Raw genomic sequence first — 20,166 nt, 5'->3', positions numbered from 1 at the left:
TGAAAAAGATAAAGACTATCCTGAGTGGGCCTGACCTACTCAGGTGATCCCTTTAAAAGAAGGTCCAGGACTTCCCTGAAGTTCAAGATGCTCTCCTACTGTCCTGGAAGAAGTAAAAAGCTACCTGTGAACTTCCTTTGGAGAAGAGCAGTTTCTAGGAGCGGAGGCTCTCAGTTCTATAGCTGTAAAGAACTGAATTCTGCCCATGAGCTCAATGGACCTGGAAGAAGACCCTGGGCTTCAGCAGCCCAGCCAAAAGCCTGATTGCAGCCTTGGGGTACCCTGAGCAGAGGACTCAGTTAAGTTGTTTCTGACTTCGCAGCAAGGAAAGTTATCAGAGATAAGGAGGAGTATTACATAATGATAAAGAGGTCAGCTCTCCAAGAAGACATAATGATGCTTAATGTATATGCACCTAACAAGAGAGAATATCAAACTAAGGAAGGCAAAAATTGATAGAATTGCAAAGAAAAATAGATGAATCCACTGCTATAGTTGGAGACTTCAATACCCCCTATCAGAAACAGATAGACCCAGCAGGCAGAAAATCAGCATGGACAAAATTAAACTCAACGACACCATCAATTGACTGAATATAATGAACATCTATACTACTTCATCCAACAACACCAAAAATACACATTCTTCTCAAACTCACATGGAACATTCACCAAGATAGACAACATTCTGAGTCATAAAATAGGCATTAAAAAATTTAAAAGGATAGAAATCATAGAATGTCTGCTCTCAGATCACAATGGAATTAAATCAGAAATCAATAACAGAAAGATAGCTGGAAAATCCCAAAATACTTGGAGATTAAACAACACACCTCTAAATAACACATGGAACAAAGAAGAAATTTCAAGAGAAATTTAAAAATATTTTGCACTTAATGAAAATGAAAATATAACTTATCAAAACTTGTGGGATGCTGCAGAATCAGTGCTTAGAGGAGACTTTATAGCATCAAATGCACATACTACCTAAAATCAATCATCTAAGCTCCTAGCTTAGGAAACTAGAAAGAAAAAGCAAACTAATTCCAAACATGCAGAAGGAAAAAAATAAAAAAAATTAGAGCAGAAATCAATAAAATTGAAAACAGGAAATCAATAGAGAAATCAACAGAACCATAAGCTGCTGCTTTGAAAAAGATCAATAAAATCAATGTCTCTAGCCAGACTAACTAAGAAAAACAAGAGAGGACACATATTGCTAACATCATAAACTAAAAAGAAGACATCCGTATTTATCCCAAGGAAACTAAAAGGATAATAAAGAAATGTTACTAACAACTCTATGCCTACAAATTTGGTAACCTAGATGAAATGGACCAGTTCTTTGAGAGACACAATCTTGCAAAATGTACATAAGAAGAATCAGACAATCTGAATAGGCCTATATCCATTAAAGAAATTGAATCAATAATTAATAACTTTCCAAAATAGAAAGTGCCAGGCTCAGAGAGGTTTGTGGTGAATTCTCTCAAACACTGAAGAAAGAAATTATACAAATTCTCGACATTTTCTTTCAGAAGATAGAAACAGAGAGAATAATCTCTAACTCAGTCTACAATTACCCTAATGCCAAAACCAAACAGAGTTATTACCAGAAAAGAAAATTACAGACCAATATCTCTCATGAACATAGACATAAAAATTCTCAACAAAATATTGGCAAATCAAATCCAACAATACATAGAAAGAATTATAGACAATGATCAAGTGGGATTTGTCCCATGTGTGCAAGGCTGGTTCAACATTCAAAAATCAATTAATGTAATCCATCACATCAACAGGCTAAAAACGAAAAATCCTAAGAGCCTATCAATAGATGCAGAAAAAGCATTTGACAAACTCTAACACCCATTCAAGACAAAAAACTCTCAGTAAACTAGGAAAAGAGAACTTCCACAATTTGATAAAAAATATCTACAGAAAACCTACAGCTAACATCATACTTAATGATGAGCAACTAGAAGCTTTCCCACGAAAATCAGGAACAATGCAAGGATGTCTCCTCCTACTGCTGCTTTTCAACATCGTACTGGAAGTCCTGGTTAATGTAGTAAGACAAGAAAAGGAAATAAAAGGTATACAAATTAGGAAGGAAGAAATAAAACTATCTTTGTTTGCAAGATGACATGATCATCTACATAGAAAATCCGAAAAAATCAACCAAGAAAACTCCTGGGAGTAATAAGTGATTACTGCAAGGTTGTAGGATACAAGGTAAATATACCAAAGTCAACTGCTTTAATCTATACCAGTAATGAACAAGTAGAATTCGAAATTAAAAACACAATGCCATCTATATTAGTACCTTCCCCAAATTAAACACTTAGGCACAAATCTAACAAAATATGTGCAAGATCTACATGAAAAAACTATAAAATTCTGATGAAAGAAATCAAAGAACTAAATAAATGCTCATGGCTAGGAAGACTCAACATTGCTGAGATGTCAATTCTTCCCAACTTGATCCATAGATTCAACGCAACCCCAATCAAAATTCCAGCAAATTATTTTGTGGATATCAACAAAATAATTTTAAAGTTTATGCGGACAGGCAAAAGACCCAGAATAGTCAACACGATATTGAAGGAGAAGAACAAAGTTGGAGGACTGTGATATCACCCAATTTCAAGAGTTAATATAAAGCTACAGTAATCAAGACAGTGTGGTATTGGTGAAAAAAAAAGAAAAATAAGTGAATGGAACAGAATAGAGAGTCCAGAAATAGACTCCCATGAATATAATCAACTGATCTTTGACAAAGGAACAAAGGACATACAATGAAGCAAAGACAGTCTTTTCAACAAATGGTACTGGAATAACTAGACATTCACATGCAAAAAAATGAATCTAGATACAGAACTTACACCTCTCACAAAAATTAACTCAAAATGCATCACAGACTTAAATGTAAAATGTAAAACTATTAAACTCCTAGAAGATAACTTAAGAAAATCTAGGTGACCTTGAGTTTGATGCTAACATTTTTAGATTCAACACAAAAGGCATGATTCAGGAAAGAAAGAATTGATAAGCCAGACTTCATTAAAATTAAGTTTTTCATCTGCAAAAGAGACTATCATGAGAATGAAAAGACAAGTCATGGACTGGGACAAAATACTTGCAGAAGATATATCTGAAACATACAAAGAACTCTTAAAACTCAATAGTAAGAGAGCAAATAACTCAAAAAGTGGACCAAAGACCTTAAAAAGACACCTCAACACAGAAAATATACGGAGGGCAAATAAGCATATGAACAGATATTCCACATCATATGTCATCAGGAAAATGCAAATTAAAACAACAACAAACTATCACTACACACCTATCAGAATGGCCAAAACACAGGACAAAGACAACATCAAATGCTGGAATGAATGTGGAGCAACAGGAACTCTCATTCATTGCTGGTAGGAAAGCAAAATGGTTCTATCACGTCAGAAGGCAGTTTGGCAGTTTCTTACAAAACTGAACATACCCTTACCATACTATACAGGAATCATGCTGCTTCGTAGTTACCAAAAAAAGTTGAAAACTTATGTCTACATAAAAACCTGCCCACAGATATTTAAAGCAAGTTTATTTATAATTGCCATAACTTGGAAGCAACCAAGATGTCCTTCAGTAGGTGAATGGATAAATAAAGTGTGGTACATCCAAACACTGGAACATTATTCAGTGTACATTATCAACTATCAAGCCATGAAAAGACATGGGGTGAACTCATATGCTTGTGAAAGAAGTCAATCTGAAAAGGCTACATACTATATGATTTCAACTGTTGAAAAGGCAAAAATATGGAGACAAGAAAAAAGATCAATGGTTGCTAGGAGTTAGAGGGGAAGGAGGTAAGCACTTCACTAGTGCAGTGAAATCACTCTGTATGATACTATAAAGGTGGATACGTGTCATTATAAATCTATCTAAACTGACAGAATATACGACATCAAGAGTGAAACAGGAAACATCTTATGACTTTGAGACAGAGATACCAGCAAAGAGAAAGGCGGGGGAGGGGGATAAGGACCAGGCAAGCAAAAATTCAGGAAGTGTAGTCCACATGAGCCCTCCTAGAATAAACTCTGTGAAGATGAAGTCTCACTATCCACAAAATAAATCAAAATAACTCAGGAAGGAAAACAGTAATGAAAGGACTGGTTTTGAGCACTGATTTCATGTAAATACGAAATATAACATAATAAAAATGTAACAAAAGTCTAAAATGAGCAAAAGGAACTGGAAGGATCCTTCATTTTATTTTTATTTTGTTAACACACAGTAAAGCTGACTTGGGGGTGGGGATATACAGTTCCATGAAGTGTTATAAATGTACAGGGTTCATAAAGAGAAGCAGCTCTTCTACATTTTATTTTACTACTAAAGTACTTTTTCTTTTTTTTCTCTTCTTTTCCTCAAAGCTCCAGTACACAGTTGTATATCCTAGTTGCAAGGCCTTCTAGTTCTTCTATGTGGGATGCCTCCACAGCACGGCTTGATAAGCGGTGTCTAGGTCCGTGCCTGGGTTATGAACCAGCGAACCCCGGGCCACCAAAGCAGAATGGGCGAACTTAACCACAATGCTGCAGGGCTGGGCCCCTAAAGTGCTTTTTCTAAGCAGGTGAATGGATGCCACAAACGAGCAAAAAAGCAGTTAATTAGTGATTCCAATGACAGGAAGACTTCTTAGATAATGATTGTTGTTGTTAGTGCCCTTGTGTCAATTGTGACTCCCAGTGACCCCATGTGCGGTAGAGCGGAACCCTGCCTGGTCTTTTCAAGCCATTCTCATCTTCTGGTGCTGTATCAGACAAAGCTCTGCTGCAATTTATAGGGTTTTCATGGCCAATTTTTTTGGAAGTGGATGGCCAGGTCCTTCTTCCTTCTTCCTAGTCTGTCTTAGTCTGGAGGCTCCCCTGATCCTCTCTAGGTGACCCTGCTGGTATTTGAAATACTGGTGGCATAACTTTCAGCATCATAGCAACATGTAGTCACCACAGTATGACAACCGACAGGCGGGTGGTGTGGTTCCCCGACTAGGAAACCAACCCAGGGCTGTGGTTGAGAGACCACTGAATCTTAAGCACTAGACCACCAGGGCTGGCTCAGGTAATCATCAGATATTTATTTCTGATAACTATGATTTTGAGTATAGTTTAGCTCATTTCTGGCAACAGATTTCACGGTTCTACTTTGCTATTTCTTTTGTGATTGCAATGTTTTGAATATATGTGCAAATAGAACACCACCATTTTCCACTGTTTGTTTTACTTATCCTTTCTGAGACTTTAGGTAAAATGATGATGTATTAAACATCATAAATGAAAAATAGTTACATACTTGGTCTAGTGCAGGGAATTCAATATATTTACAACTACTAGAATTATTCCCCAAGGCATAATCTTTTACATGGACTTATTATCAAAAGTTTCTATTTGTGCAAAGTTTTATTATCATATGTGTATATTCAGTAAACTTAGAGTACAAATAGCTTCTAGCTAATAATTACCTACACAAATTGTTTGCATAGCTGTTCTCTTTTAAAGCCAAATATATGGAAGCCCACTTTTCCTATTGCAATAAATTCAAACAACTTTTAACTTATGCTGTTCACGGTCTTAGAACTTTTTCAAAATATATGAAATAAAAATATATTAGTTTAATAAGATTACAAAATTCCATTTCACCCAGTTCTCTCAAGTCTTAAAATTTTCTCACTAGGACAGGTATCGATGGTCTTATTACTGATATACACATGAGTAGCTTGGAGGGGGGGTGTAGAGGGATAATGGTATAAGAGCTAAACCGATTATTACCTTTGTGTGTGTGGGGGAGGAAGATTGGGCCTGAGCTAACAATCTTCTTTTTGCTTGAGGAATATTGTCACTGAGCTAACATCTGTGACAATCTTCCTCTATTTTATGTGGGATGCCCCCACAGCATGGCTTGACAAGTGGTGCTAGGTTTGCACACGGAATCCGAACCTGCAAACCCCAGGCCACAGAAGCAGAGTTCATGAACTTAATCACTACACCATAGGGCCGGCCCTGATTATCACCTTTATTTGAAGACAGTCAAGACTCTTTAAGAACCAACTCTCTCCCCATAATCACTTACTATTTTTCCCATATTAAAACAATACCGAGTTCAAACTGATTAGTAATATTTGTCTTAATATAAGCTGAAGATGAATTATAATTTTTTTTGTGAGATGTTCATATCACAGTGAAATTTAGCCTCAAGACAGACAGCATAAGCTGTCAGTATCAAGAGACTGGCTCTTTCAGATTTTTTCAGAAACTCAAACCTCTTCTGCTTGTTATAATTTATGAACTATCATATGAAATATAATGAGAAAGAACTCTATTAATATTCTTATCTTCGGTTTTCTGTATCTTAAGAAATAAGATCTAGAAGTTCTTTTTTTATCATACATCAAGCAGCACTACTCTACTTGTTCTGGTGTTGTGAAAGGCACGTATCCGAAGAAGCCCTAAAAGTCATCAGAAAAGTATTTATGCAAAGTATTGTCACAGGGATCTGAGTAAAAATATTATATCACATACTTTCATGGTAAGAAGAATATTTTAAATGCTTATTTTGATGTTAAAATTTTTCTGAAGAGTCAATTTATTACAAATTTTGTGAGTATTTTTTATTTAACCTCTTTTCCTTTGCGCTTCATATAGAATCATCCCTCAATCGACTAAACAGAGAGCATTGTCTTTTTGGTATTTGCAAATCTACAGTATTGGGCTTTCAGTACCTGTTTCTAATACATAAGTACACACAGTGCTTGCCCACCTTCCAGACGATGTACAGTTGACCATCAAACTGGATCCAAATCTTACTGGGGCCCTGGCCAGGTCTATATTACACTGCACACTGCAGTCTACTATGTTGTGGATATTTTAGTGAAAATTACCAGTAATCTTACACTTCGTTTTACAGGCAAGCACCAAATGATTAAGGAAAAATATGAAGAAGAAAAACCATATTGCCTAATTTCCCTTTAAAATTTCTTATGTTGAAAAGTTCTCATATATAACTGAAAAATGGAAAAAATATTAATTTGTCTAATGTTTACCGATAGTATTATATTAGTGCTACTGAACACAAAAACAGGTTCGTTTACCCACCACACAGTAGGGCCAATAAGTGAAACATCAGGTTTGCGGCAAGGCAAGAGGCTTACTATCAAAAGGCAGCCAGGCGAGGAGAAGGGAGTTAGAACTCAGATCTACCTCCTTGAAGAGAAAAAGGTAGGGGTTTTTATCTGAGGTTTGAGGTAGGGGAGGGAGAGCATGTGGCTTTGCTTGTTGGAGCCTTCCCACCAGCCTGAGCTCAGCCTTGAAGACGGAATTTCTTTTTCCTTGACTGTCTGGACTTCTCTGGTTAGTTTTATCTTCAGCCTGCGTTTGGCCTTGTGAGGCTGAATCTTGACGTCTGGGCCTTGACTTCCTGAGAAAGACAGCTCACTCATATACTAAGGAGGGACAGACAGACCTGGTTAGTGTTGAACAACAGTCGATTATGCTGAATAAGCCCGGCTGCAGTTAGCACAGCTTATCTCAAAGTTTTTGTTCTAGGCAAGAATTTTTAACTCCTTAGTTCTCCGTTTCATTAGGTACTGTCTCCTATATTGCCTAAAACATATTCTTTTAAGGATAGCATTTTCTTAAGTGTTTAAATATAAATTATGGAATATTATGGAATGCCAAATGAAAATATTTAGATACTTCAGAGAGGACACTTCACTAATTGACTAATTAAACAACTTTTGAACATGCTAGCTCACTTTAATACAACATGACAATGATCTCATCCATTCCATAGTTGGCTTAAAATCATAGCATATTTCACCCAATTTTTACTTTGAAAAATGTCTAACCTACAGAAAATTAACATTAATATGAATACTATACAATCTTTATCTAGATTAAACAACTGTTAAGATTTTGCCACATTTTCTTATTTCTCTCTTTCCTAGATTAAAAAAAAAAAATTTGCTGAACTATTTGAAAGGATGTTGCAGAAATCATGAGATTTCATCTCTAAATTCTTCCAAATATATCTTCTCCCCCAAAAAGACATTCTCCTACATAACCCCACTATGATTATCACATCAGGAAATTTAATATGGATGTAATACTAGTACACGATCTACAGCCCAAATTCAGATTCCTCCAATTGTCCCAATATTATCCTATTTAGCTTTTTTTCATCCAAAATCTAATAAGAAGGATGCCTTGCAATTAGTTGCTATGTCTCCTAGTCTCCTTTGATCCTGAACAATTTTCCAGACTTTTTTTTAATGACACTGACATTTTTGAAGTGCCCAGGTCAGTTATACTGAAGAATATCTTCCAATTAGAGTTTGTCTGATTGTTTCCTTGTGATTTGATTCAGGTGAAACTCTTCTGACAAAATTAATTCAGAGGTGTTGTGTGTCCTACTCCATGTATGTGTCATATCAAGAGGTACATGATGTCAGCTTGTCCCACTATTTGTGATGTCAAGTGTGACTGATGTCAGTCATTCGTGATGTCATTTGGTTAACCTGGTGTCTGCCAGATTTCTCCCTGTAAAGGTGTTTTCTCCTCTTTGTAATTAATAAGCAATCTTTGGGTGGACATGTAGAGATAGTCTGAATATCCTGTCCCCACCAACCATTCACCCAATGGTGGCTTATCCTTTGATTATTCTAGTAACAGCAGTTGCAAAGAGGTGACTTTACAATTCCATCATTTAAAAAAAATTATTAGCTTATGTTCTTGAGTGAAACAGAGCCTCTCCTTCTCTCCACCCCATCTGCATACTGCACATACTATGGGCTGACAGAGTCTTTTCTTATTCAGGGTGCCCTAATCCATTACATACATTACTATTTTTTTATGTTCAAATGATCCCAAATTGGACCAGTGAGAGTCCCTGAAATCTAGCTCTTATGTCCTTCTGATGTGTCCCCATCAATTTTTGAGCAATTCCTTGTCTTCTGGCACAAAGTGTTCCAGGCTTAGCAGATACTCCCCTGAACTAGTTGAAGCAAGAAGGCTTTAAATAAAAAGGAGACTAATTCAACTCAATTTTAATACAGGAATTTGAAGTTAGGCACAAATATTAGAATAGTACCTAGAAATACTAAGTGCCAGTGAGCATGGTAGGTCTCTTCCTTAACCATTTTTGCCATAGTTGGAAGCCTTTGTGCAATTCTTAAAAGTATAAACTTTTAATTTACAACATAGACTTCTATGTTACTCTTTCAATTTCATATATTTATTCTTATTTTGATTTTTGTTCTCCTTCATTTCTCTTATCTCCATATGGGCACCATATGGATAGGTAACCTCCAAAGAATTTTCCTTTTCTTTTCTGCAACACAGTACAATCTTAGATCACTGTCTAATGCCAAAATATGCACAAACAGCACAGCATAAAACCCCCAGAAAGGAAAGCCTTTTAAAATTCCTGAAATTATCAAGGGATTTCACATGTCAGAGGAAATAATGTAAAGGGATGCTGGGCATTTTGTTTGTTTATTTGGTAAGAAATTCAATAGACCAGCCTCACTTTGTTCGCAAATGTAGCACATTCAAGTCAGCTCTGAATGAATCACTGATAGGGAAGAGAAGGCGAAGAAAGAAGAGTGTGATATTTGCAGAGGTCACAAAGAAAGGAAAAAGTGGGGCCTGATAGCTTGTAAGTTTTAATTTATTAATTGATTTTCACTAGAATGCGAGGGTGGATGTGAGCGTGTATTTCTGCGTAGTATATGTGTATGCATGTGCGCACGTGGGGTTAAAGATAGGGATGTTCAGTCAACATTTCTTCAACAAATACTTATTACACTCTCACTCTGGGCCGGCACTGCAGTATTTTCTAGGAATATAAAGACCATCAAACTAGATAGGTCCCTATATTAGTGGTTAATTAAATAACTACATAAATAAATGTGAATTTACAGCTCTTTGCAACTATTTGCAGACAAACATAAATGTGTGTATATGTGTGTTACAAGGGGATTTGGCTCAGTCCAGGAGGAAGACATGACTCATTGGTGGAAGTGACATTTGGGTTGATATTTGAAGTGTTCACTAAGAGTTAACTAGGCAGTGTTTGGGTATGTGCATATACAGGTGTGGGGATGGGAGACAGTAGGATGAGTCAGAGCAATTGGAAGAAAGCCAGCCAGCTGAATCAGAGGGAGGGAGTGGGAGTATCAAAAAAGATGAGACTGGAGGAGCATGACTTTGCTGGGTTTCAAAAAATCAGGTACTTTATTATAAACAAAGCAATGGTAATCTATTTAAGTGATGTGTGTAGTTGAAGGGGTGATAGTTACCATATTTTCATTTTGAAAAGACTCCTCTTGCACCTTAGTGGCAGATGGATTTGGAGGGACAGCAATATCGGATGCCAAGAGACCAGTTATAAAGCCCTTGTCGTTCTCTACACAACCAATGGTGAAAGCTAGACTTGAGTGATGGCCAAAGGCAGATTTGTAACATACTTTGGAGGAAACAATCAATGAGTGGGTGAAGGCCCTGATATGAGGTGGAAGGGGAGGTGATGGAAAGGATAAAATCCAGGTGAGGACCTGGAGAATCCTTGGGGTTGGGGTGAGATGGGCAGAGATCAGAAGTTTGATTTTGACATGTTTCATTTGATGTTTCCTTAAAACAGACAAGACGAAATGTCAGTACACAGCTGCATCTACAAGTGGGGAACTTAGAGGGACGTTCTGAGCCATTAGTACGTTTTGTAGCATGCCCTGCATAAAACGTATGGCAATAATTTCAAGGAATTCTTATCAGAGAGTATTCTGTGTATGTATGTTGGGAAAACTCAAGGTGAACTAAAGTTCTAAGGGACTAGATGAATAATCTCTGCTACTTGGGAGTTTAGTAATTTGCAACTCTATTTCTATTTTAAATGCTGTTATAATTCCCTGATCTGCAAAATCTGAAAATATGACTTCTCAGGAAGTGAGATAGATCTACTATATATGTATTAAAGTCACGAAACTATAAGCACAGGATTAATACTTAAAATATTTAACAATCAGTACAATTGAGCTCCAGCCACAAATAACCAGTAAGACTATCCCAGTGCCTCCAGCTGAATGCCAACTTTGTCACAGTAATAGAATCTCATTCTCTGATGTTAAAAACTCCTAAGTGAAAATAGAGTGTGAATATTAGAAGGCAAAGGAGTACTGATAGTTACTGCTTTTAGTCCAGTAATGTCTATAACACCTAAGCATTTTTCTTAATACATCAAGGAAATTGATTTTGGGGGTGGGGAATAAATTATCTTCATTCTATTCTACTGTTCAAAGAATGCTGTGGAAAAATCAAGTTTATTTAGAAGTACAGTTCTAAAAAATTTTGCCTACATTTCAAATTTGAAATTTCTTTTTTAAAGTATATAATCCATATCATCATTTTATCTAAATCTTCACAGACTATATTTGCTTAAAGTAACCTGTAACTATAGGTCACAGTTCTAATTCCCTCTGTGATGAAGAAGAAAACAATATAAATGACTAAAAAGCTAAGTCAGCTTTGAGCTTCTTGCCTCTGAAACTAATGGTAGAGTAGGTATCACATTCTTGATTTGAATTGACAAAGTTGTCTTATTTGGTTTTCCCATTTTCACACATACCTCACGGAGGCTTCTGATATCTCTTCACGACATTAACTAGGTGTATTTTCCCTTTTCTTAAATACGTTCTTTAATGTTTTAGATTTCACTTTAGGGCAGTACTGAAGTACCACAGTAAAAGGAGGCACTAGGAACCCAGTGACCGGAATGTGTCATATCTGTTTATTCTGACAAAGAAGGTTTTCTCTTGTATAGTGGAGTTACCAGTTACAAAGAGGAAGGAGGGCTTTACTTACACAATCTTTGCCTCTATTCCATACAAGAATAAAAAGCATAACAAGAAAAGGCAGATATTCCAATAAAATTTCATCACCTATATAGATCTTTGTGATGCTCAAATGAAAGAAGCTCCTTATTTTCCTTATCACCTTCACCATCCAACAACCTCAATTTCATCTTCTCTCAATTCCCATTGCACAACTATACTCTTATTAGAAACTGTAACAAAAGTAGACCAAATAAAGTTAGGGGTCAGTCTGAGGTTGAGTGTTGGGTCATTCAATTGACCAAGAAGCTTCCAGTAAGAATGAACAATATGCAGCCAAACAATCCTAGATTGAATTGTGTCCTGTACAATTGCTGCACCCCTTTTGTAAGAAAAGCTGCCTCTCTCAATTGGGTGAAACATGTCCTTCTATGTAGAGAATCTCGTGATTGTGCAAAAGCAACTGTCTCTGTGTGTGTGTGGCTATGTGTGTGTGCGTGTGGTGTGTGTGTGTGTAGCCACACACACACACACACCACACACACAGAGATGCATTATGACTTCAATCTCAATTGTTAAGAGTTTAAATCAAAAAGCTTTCTTTAAAAAGAATGAGATACATAATGTTATAAAAGACATCTAAGATGGGCCTGGAGTGGGAAGTAATCTAATAAAAAAAATTCTTACTTATGGTTTGGTAAATTCAAGATGCTCGCTGTAGTTAATACTGAAATGACATTTCATATTAACTCTTAATTATCAAGGGCAGGTCTTACGTTATGGTCTAGTTGACAGAACATTAGAAGTAAGAAAACTTGAGTTTCACTCTCAATTCCCTCCTTGCTTCTGCGATCCTACACTCTGCTGTATATTGTGTTTACGGGGAATCTTCAAAACTCTCTAATCTCTGCAAATACCATATATTTTGCAAAGAGAAGAGATGTTGGTGCACTTTTAGTGCATCAACGGTGCATAGACTAAATAATCCAAGGCACACAACACAGTGGTCTATAACTCCCTCCCTATCCCAACTCCTCTATGCCGGCCCAGGACATGTTATTTCAAGCAATACAAAAAATCCTAATACAACTGTTTATTTGGGTTGGTAACATATTTTGGCCTCTTCTGTGAGCACACTTCACAGCACTGTGTTTTATGGTGCAACTTCCAATATTGGACCAGAGTGATTCTTTGCATAACCATGTTTCAAGGGCATTAAAAATACGATCTCTAATAATATCTCCTTTCCTGTTGTTTTTTTTTTTTTCCAGAGACATATAATGTCTCTCTCTATATATGAAAGCCTTCAATGTTTTCATGAGACATGCATTTAAATAAGGCTAAAACCTGGGAGAACTAAAATATTAGCCAGCTTGCACATTAGTTTGTCAACACTCACGGTTACTCACAAAAGATAGATTCCTGAGAGGAAGAAGGACCTGAAGAAGTATATCTTTATAAAGGTGACAGTGACAGAAAAAGATGAGAACATGAGCTGGAGCTTGATGGTCAGTGAAGATTGTAATCCTGACCACTGAAGGCAGGAGACCAGTCGACAAGTGGGATGGTTTCACCTAAAAAGAGTAGAGATAGGGGCCGTCCTGGTGGAATAGAGGTTAAGTTCACACGCTCTGCTTGGGCTGCCCGGTTCACAGGTTCAGATCCCTGGCGAGGACCTATGCACCTCTCACCATGCCACGCTGTGACGGCATCCCACATGCAAAATGGAGGAAGACTGGCACAGATGTTAGCTCAGCAACAATCTTCCTCAAGCAAAAAGAGAAAGATTGGCAACAGATGTTAGCTCAGGGATAATCTTCCTCACCAAAAAGAAAAGAAAAAAGTTAATCATAGAGAGGTCAGAGCACCAAGAATAATCAATGCCATCACAAAAATCTTGTTTATCTAGCCCTATGACTCTCATCAGGGCCAGGCTACCCCTAGAGAATATTTTGGGAAGCGTTGGTATGCTTAGGTTTGTCACAATTATTGGGGGAAGGGAGAGCTGTTGACTCTTAGTAGAAAAGGAGCCCTACTTCAAGTAGAATTTTCTCAAATAAACCATACAACATGCAATACCCCACTGAACTAAACCTACAAGGAATATCAATCTGTAGGATCTGGTACATAATCATAACTATAAGAATTTCCAGCTAAAGCTCAAAGATTTAGAATAACATTGCTGTAGTGAATAATTTAATCATTTCATGTAGTCTGTCTCCTAATTCTACAAGTCACAGACTACAATATTAATAAAAAATAAACTTTAAAAGGCAATATTGACACTAAATAATTTTCATTTTAGAAATATTTTGTCTGTTATTACTGATGATATGGTGGGTAACCTGCAGAGTCCCTTGCAGGAGAGTTCACACTAGTAACAACATGAAAATGTTCCATAAAGTAGTTTTGGAATTTTGGTGGAAGTATGTTAACAATATTCACTTTCAGCTTTGCAAAATATCATAGTTCCACATTTTCTCCAACAGTCTATAATTTGACTTGGCATACTTTCCCTACAATGATTACCACTATTTCCATCTTTCTGCTATCAAATACAAATAAGTCTCGTATGTAGTTATAATACTACTTTCAGTCTATCTTCATTCTTTCATTTTCCTGTGCTTTTTGTATGGAATGTCTTCTGATATTTTTATTTGTCTTACATCCAAATTTATTCATTATATATACGTGCAAGCTTCTGACTTCTTCAACATGTGTTCCAATGACGTCGTCCCCAAACATTAGTACAGTGAAATGGCACATTTTATTACAAACTACTTTCATTGTATCACTCCTTTTCATTACAGGTATATTCGGTAGCTATATTATTGATGAATTACATTTCAAGATACTAAGTGGGTAACATAAAATATTTGTTATTAAAAAAGAGGACAGAGTCTAAGAGGGTTGAGGACCACAGTTTTGTCCACAATGAGAATTCCAGTGAATGACAGAAGACAGAAAAATCACCAGCCTCTGCATTTACCCCTGTACCATTTTTCATTTTGTGACTATCACGTACAGTTGATACCGTGATGGCCAGAAAGAGTTAACACCCCTTACCCAACTCTCTACAAGGGAGCTGGATGAAGAATCAGGAGATCAAATTTCTAGTTTCTGCTCTGCCACTAACTACCACTGTGACCTTTAGCAGCTCATAGGGATCACTGTGGGCCTCCATTGCTTTAACTGTAAAATGAGGACATTGGAATAAATTACTTTTAAGATCTTGTCCAACTCTATAACAAAATGCATAATTTTGATCCTAAGACTTAGGCACTGATCAAAAGAAACTAATTCCTTTAATAAATGGATATAAAATATATCCTGTGGGTCTCAATTATATTTCCAACCACAATATTTCTTCTAAAATACTCATTCTAAAGACTCAAGTCTTTAAAAAAATGTCATGCCCTATCAAAAACAAAAATGTTTCCTAAAAAAAGAAGTACCTGTACACTTTAAGGAGTAAGCACCTTCATTATGAGAACATTGTCACCATTCTGAAAGGGACATCTATCTTTCTACTACCATTCTGCTCAATGCTGTAAAAGCTACAATTATACTTTTTGCTTTGAATTCTTGAAATAAAAATGATCTTATTTGCTTTTCCAATCATGTTTTTGGGCAGCTCTAACCTTCTTCACAGAGGTTTTCTCAATTCTTTCTAACAGTCCGCAGAACTAACAATTAAACAAAATGCATAGACAACTGAAGATTGACTATAAACGAGATGCTTAACAGCAAGCGCTATGGTGTGAATCAACTTCTTGTTCAAGTAACTATTTCATCCACAACCTATTTTGCCCGAGAGCTGTTGAAAAACACAATAGGAATCTGTTAAATTGGCAATCTTGCTGAACTTCAACTACTTTATCTACCCAGGTCCACGGCAACAGCAGATACTCAATAGCTTCTCTTGGAAGAAATGTGCGTTGATCTGGGGCACAGGTGCAGAGATCAAATGGACCCAACTCCCTCTTCTCATGGCTTCTTGCTGTTTCCTCTTTTGGAAAGTACATACATATCACCTTAACACATACATGCGTGTATTCTTTAGGAAAACTTCATGCTTAAAAATTCAGTCTAGTAAGATTCATAAATGAGAATATTCCTATTTGGTTTTCAGGAGCACCCCACTATCATTTTTTAAAAACATATTAATCACGCTTACATGTAAAGTTGGACTGAATTTCTCAAATTTTTTTTTTTTTGAGGAAGATTAGCCCTGAGCTAACATCTGCTGCCAATCCTCCTGTTTTTGCTGAGGAAGCCTGGCCCTGAGCTAACATCTGTGCCCATCTTCCTCTACTTTATACATGGGATGCCTACCACAGCATGGCTTGACAAGCGGTGTGTAGGTCTGCATCCAGGATCTGAACTGGCGAACCCTGGGCGACCGAAGTGGAAGGTGCAAACTTAACAGCTTTGCCACTGGGCCGGCCCCACGAATTTCTCAAATTTTGATGAAGGACTTTTATTTTTTCCAGGAACATGTCTAATTTTTAACACATATTCATTAAGCAGGTATACAATCAAGCCTTGCTGTTCTTCCTGTGACTTATATATAACCTACTGCAAAGCTGTCACACTAGGTTTGCTTATTTCTGTCACCCAGCTCGTTTCTGGGCAGGCTGCCCGTGTGTACCATCTCCTTATAAATCGGTTTTGTTGTTTGAGGTATGTAAGCTCATTTAAAAATTAACCTAAACAAAACAAAATAATTAGAAAGGCAACTTGCCCACAACAACAACGAAAATCTTTTTTAAACCAAACATGTAATACATTCCAAAAACAAACACAAATGACTTTTAAAATAACCATGATTTTGGATTATCTCTGCCTCTATTCCTCTCATTAACATGAATAATTCAGAGTGCTTACTATACATGGTGAAAGTGTTTTCCTTCAATAATTCATTTTTAGTATGCAGAAAAATAAGAGGTAACATACTTATGTATTTCCAAAGGTTTATATTAGACCATATTTTTAAAGGCAACTTTATTTTCAAAATTATCTATAGTTTGGGTTCATTCCCTTCTATGCTACCCTGGTTGTAAGAATCTTATGTTTTCAAGGCCAGGGCAGTAGACAGCATGTAGCAGCTCAGCAGGAAGAGCTCCACCTTTCTCTGGTTCTTAATATTCTTCAAGTACATATCAATTATCTGCAAAGTGTCAGCAAGACTGTCAATATCTTTTTCCTTAAAAAGATGAAAGGACTTTGGGACATCACACCTAGCTTTGAGTAAAAAGAATTTCCCAATGTTCTGGCCACACCGAAGGAACAACATATTTATTTGCAACTGAATTTTGAGTTCATAACAACATCCTAACATTGCAGTTCTAGCCACAGCAAACACCCCTAAATGGGAAAGCATTCTTGGATGGGGGGGACTCAAAACCTCAAATCTTGCTCTAATGATGACTCGAACAAAATTAGGGATGTGAATTTATCTACTGATTATATAAAAACTCATCTAGATTCTCAAATACAAATATAAAACATATATCTACACAGACATTTCATTCATATCCTATATAGTATCCTATATTATTCATAGCCAATAATTGTGTGGGAGACAATGCGCATGTCTTAGGTCTACTTAATTTGGGGTTTGGAATATTTAGTCTCCCATCTGTAAATTCTTCCTGGGAAGATGTTACATTCTTCTGGAAACCATACTAATTTTCTGGAGTCATGGGGCTGTTTAATGCACTGCTTCCAAGCACCAAATGCTGCCCCTGTGACCCGGAAGGAAGGGAAAGAATGTCATCAGGAACAGCCTGCAGCTGCACTAAATCTCAGCTTCTCTCTGCTAACAAAAAGGTGGGGGGAAAAAAAAAAGCAATCAGATTTCACTGGAGTATACAGCAGCCTTGGCCAAAGGCTTTAAAACTTTTTTGATTTCTTCTTTCATTGAAAATAGGAGAGGAGCTTATAGTGAAATAAGCCAAACACAACAGTTGCTGAACTTGGGTCAACATCAGATACCACGACAGCTTTTGGGATGTTAATGGAAATGTATGAAATGAGAATGTATATTTTGATACCTGTGAAAATAAAACACTGCACTTTAAGTGAGTGGGAGAGAACAGATGGTCGGTAATGATTTAAAACATTTATGTTTTTGGACTGTCACCAAGCCTCCGTATTAAAAAATACGGTGTTTAGTCAGTACACACCAACATCTACGGACAAGGTGCTCATTTTCTGGGGGATGCTACTGTCATAAAGGAGATAAAAACTGAATGAGGCAAAAGGAAAATTCTCCTCGTTTTCTCAAGGCATTCAACATCTGCTATTTCTTATTAATGATATTCAATCAAAATGTCTTCTGTGTGATGAGAGGATTTTAATTTTTCCTCAATAACGAGTCAACTCCAAGTGTCCAGGTATTGTGTTCTTTTTAAATGCACTGGGAAGTATTGCAATTTTGTTCTGTATATTTAATTCACTTTGACCGAAGCCCTTAAAAACCAATAATAAACCAAAAAGCAATAATAAAATCTGGGAGTCCAGGGTACTGTCGCCCACGAAAAACAATAACACTCTCCTTACCCTCAATTTTGTAGACAGGCATATGGTGTTATGATTATGTACTGGAATTGGCAGGTGCCAGGCCAACGAATCAGGAAGACAGATAAATATTAAATATAGTCATACTGTATTTTGGTGTGTATATGTGAGTCTAAAAGAAGCCCATGTTCTTTAAACCCAGTGGAACAGTGACAGTATAGATAAAATTGTGTATAGAGAGATTAACGCAATGTTTGAGGCTACAATGAAGAAGAAGAAACACTGGTAAATAATACCCAATTACTATAAAAACTGCGCAAGGAAAGTCCTATTAAACATCCCCAGTGTTTTGATTTGGTTCTGTTAACATAAAAGGAAAAAAGTCACACAAACACGCACACTCTATCATTTACTTGCCATCCCTTTCAAAACCCCGGGAACTATTCCGGAACAGTCTGCCTGTGGGAGGAGATGGGGTGAACCTGCAGGGAGAGCAGAGAGGAGAAGCGGCAGTTCTGGCTTGGCACCTGTGAACTTCGTTGGAAATAACTCCTGACAGGCATCAAACATAACACCTCTTAGCCTTCTAACAAAAGCATGCTGCTAGGCAGGATGTTCAAACGGGGCAGAAGACAGAGGGAGCGGGAACCGTGTGAAAGTAACAGCAGCAGCAACAAAACAACCACGCACTTCCAGCTCTCCACAAAGCGCCTCAAGGCCCCCGCCCCAGATCCCCCTTCCCAATCCCTCTGCTGGGGCCACGTGGAACCTGGGCTCCGAGGCTCCTAACTTCCCTCCCACACTGCCCGCCGCCCTAGCAAGAGAGCCTTAGGAAGGTCGTGGAGTTTGGGACAGATGCAAAAGGGGCACCACAGCAGAGATGCTCATCTTTCTGCCAAACATGCTGGAGGACCGGATAGACCGGCATCAGAAACTCCACACTGTTCCTTCTGATGTCCTCTTTCCAACCTCTGCACGCCCCCAGTGGGGGCTGGCACCGGAACCCTGGAGTCCAAGGTGTCCCGCCAGGGCCCAGGAATCCAGCACAGGTAGCTAACAAGTTCAGGCACCCCGTCCCCGTTCGCCACCCCTCTCAAAGTCTTCGCAACCCCTCATCTCCTGGACACCACCCCCTACCCCAACCCCAGCACGTCCAATAAAGTGAATGGAAGTAGGTTCCAGTATGGGGGGCGGGGAGGAGCGGGGGTAGAAAAGGAAGATGCCTCCCGCATTCAACATTCAACAGAGACGAAGTACCTGGAAAGGTGAGGATGCACTTCCCCGCCCAGCCAGACCTCTCTGCGAACGGCGCCCCGCACTCTCCGCCCTTGCAATCTCGGACCCCCACGCCCCCACCCAAGTGCGGTTACCTGGCGAACGGGCGCGGGCACCGACTGCGTTTCCAGGAGCAGCGCGGCGGCAGGAAACTTCCCCGCGCTCCGGGGCAAACTCTCGGGGACTCCGCCCCACCGCGGCCGCGGGGGGAAGGAGGGAGCGCGGCCGCCAGGCGCGGGTGAGCGCGGAGCCGGGCGCGGGGCGGCGCGGAGTCGGCCGCTCGCCCTCTCCTTCGGCCGGCGGGGCTGCGGCGCCGCCCCGGCTCCCGCCCGCCCGCCTGCCCGGGCAGCTCCGCCTCCCGCGTTGATCGCCCGCCCGCTCTGCCTCTTATTCTCCGCCTTTGTCGTTGCCTCTTCCTCCTACTCTCTGGCCTTCCTCTGCTGCTGACTCGCCCTCCCTCCCAGCCCCGGCCCGTCCCAGGGC

At 38.4% G+C, this 20,166-nt stretch overlaps 1 protein-coding gene across 3 annotated transcripts in view; it reads right to left on the bottom strand.

Moving 5' to 3' along the window:
* Nucleotides 1–20,015, bottom strand: part of CHST9 (carbohydrate sulfotransferase 9) — a 251,903-nt gene extending 231,888 nt beyond the window's left edge. Inside the window, exon 1 of one of the 3 annotated variants that reach the window (XM_070513269.1) lies at nucleotides 19,779–20,015. The gene's annotated coding sequence lies outside the window, so the exon portion shown is untranslated. The remainder of the gene's footprint in view (nucleotides 1–19,778) is intronic. The other 2 variants (XM_070513272.1, XM_044774524.2) reach the window with 2 other exon arrangements.
* Between the last annotated feature and the right edge of the window lie 151 nt (nucleotides 20,016–20,166).

Source organism: Equus asinus, chromosome 7 (assembly GCF_041296235.1).
Source record: "Equus asinus isolate D_3611 breed Donkey chromosome 7, EquAss-T2T_v2, whole genome shotgun sequence".
Classification (NCBI taxonomy): domain Eukaryota; kingdom Metazoa; phylum Chordata; class Mammalia; order Perissodactyla; family Equidae; genus Equus; species Equus asinus.
This window is presented reverse-complemented; position numbering and strand designations above follow the sequence as displayed.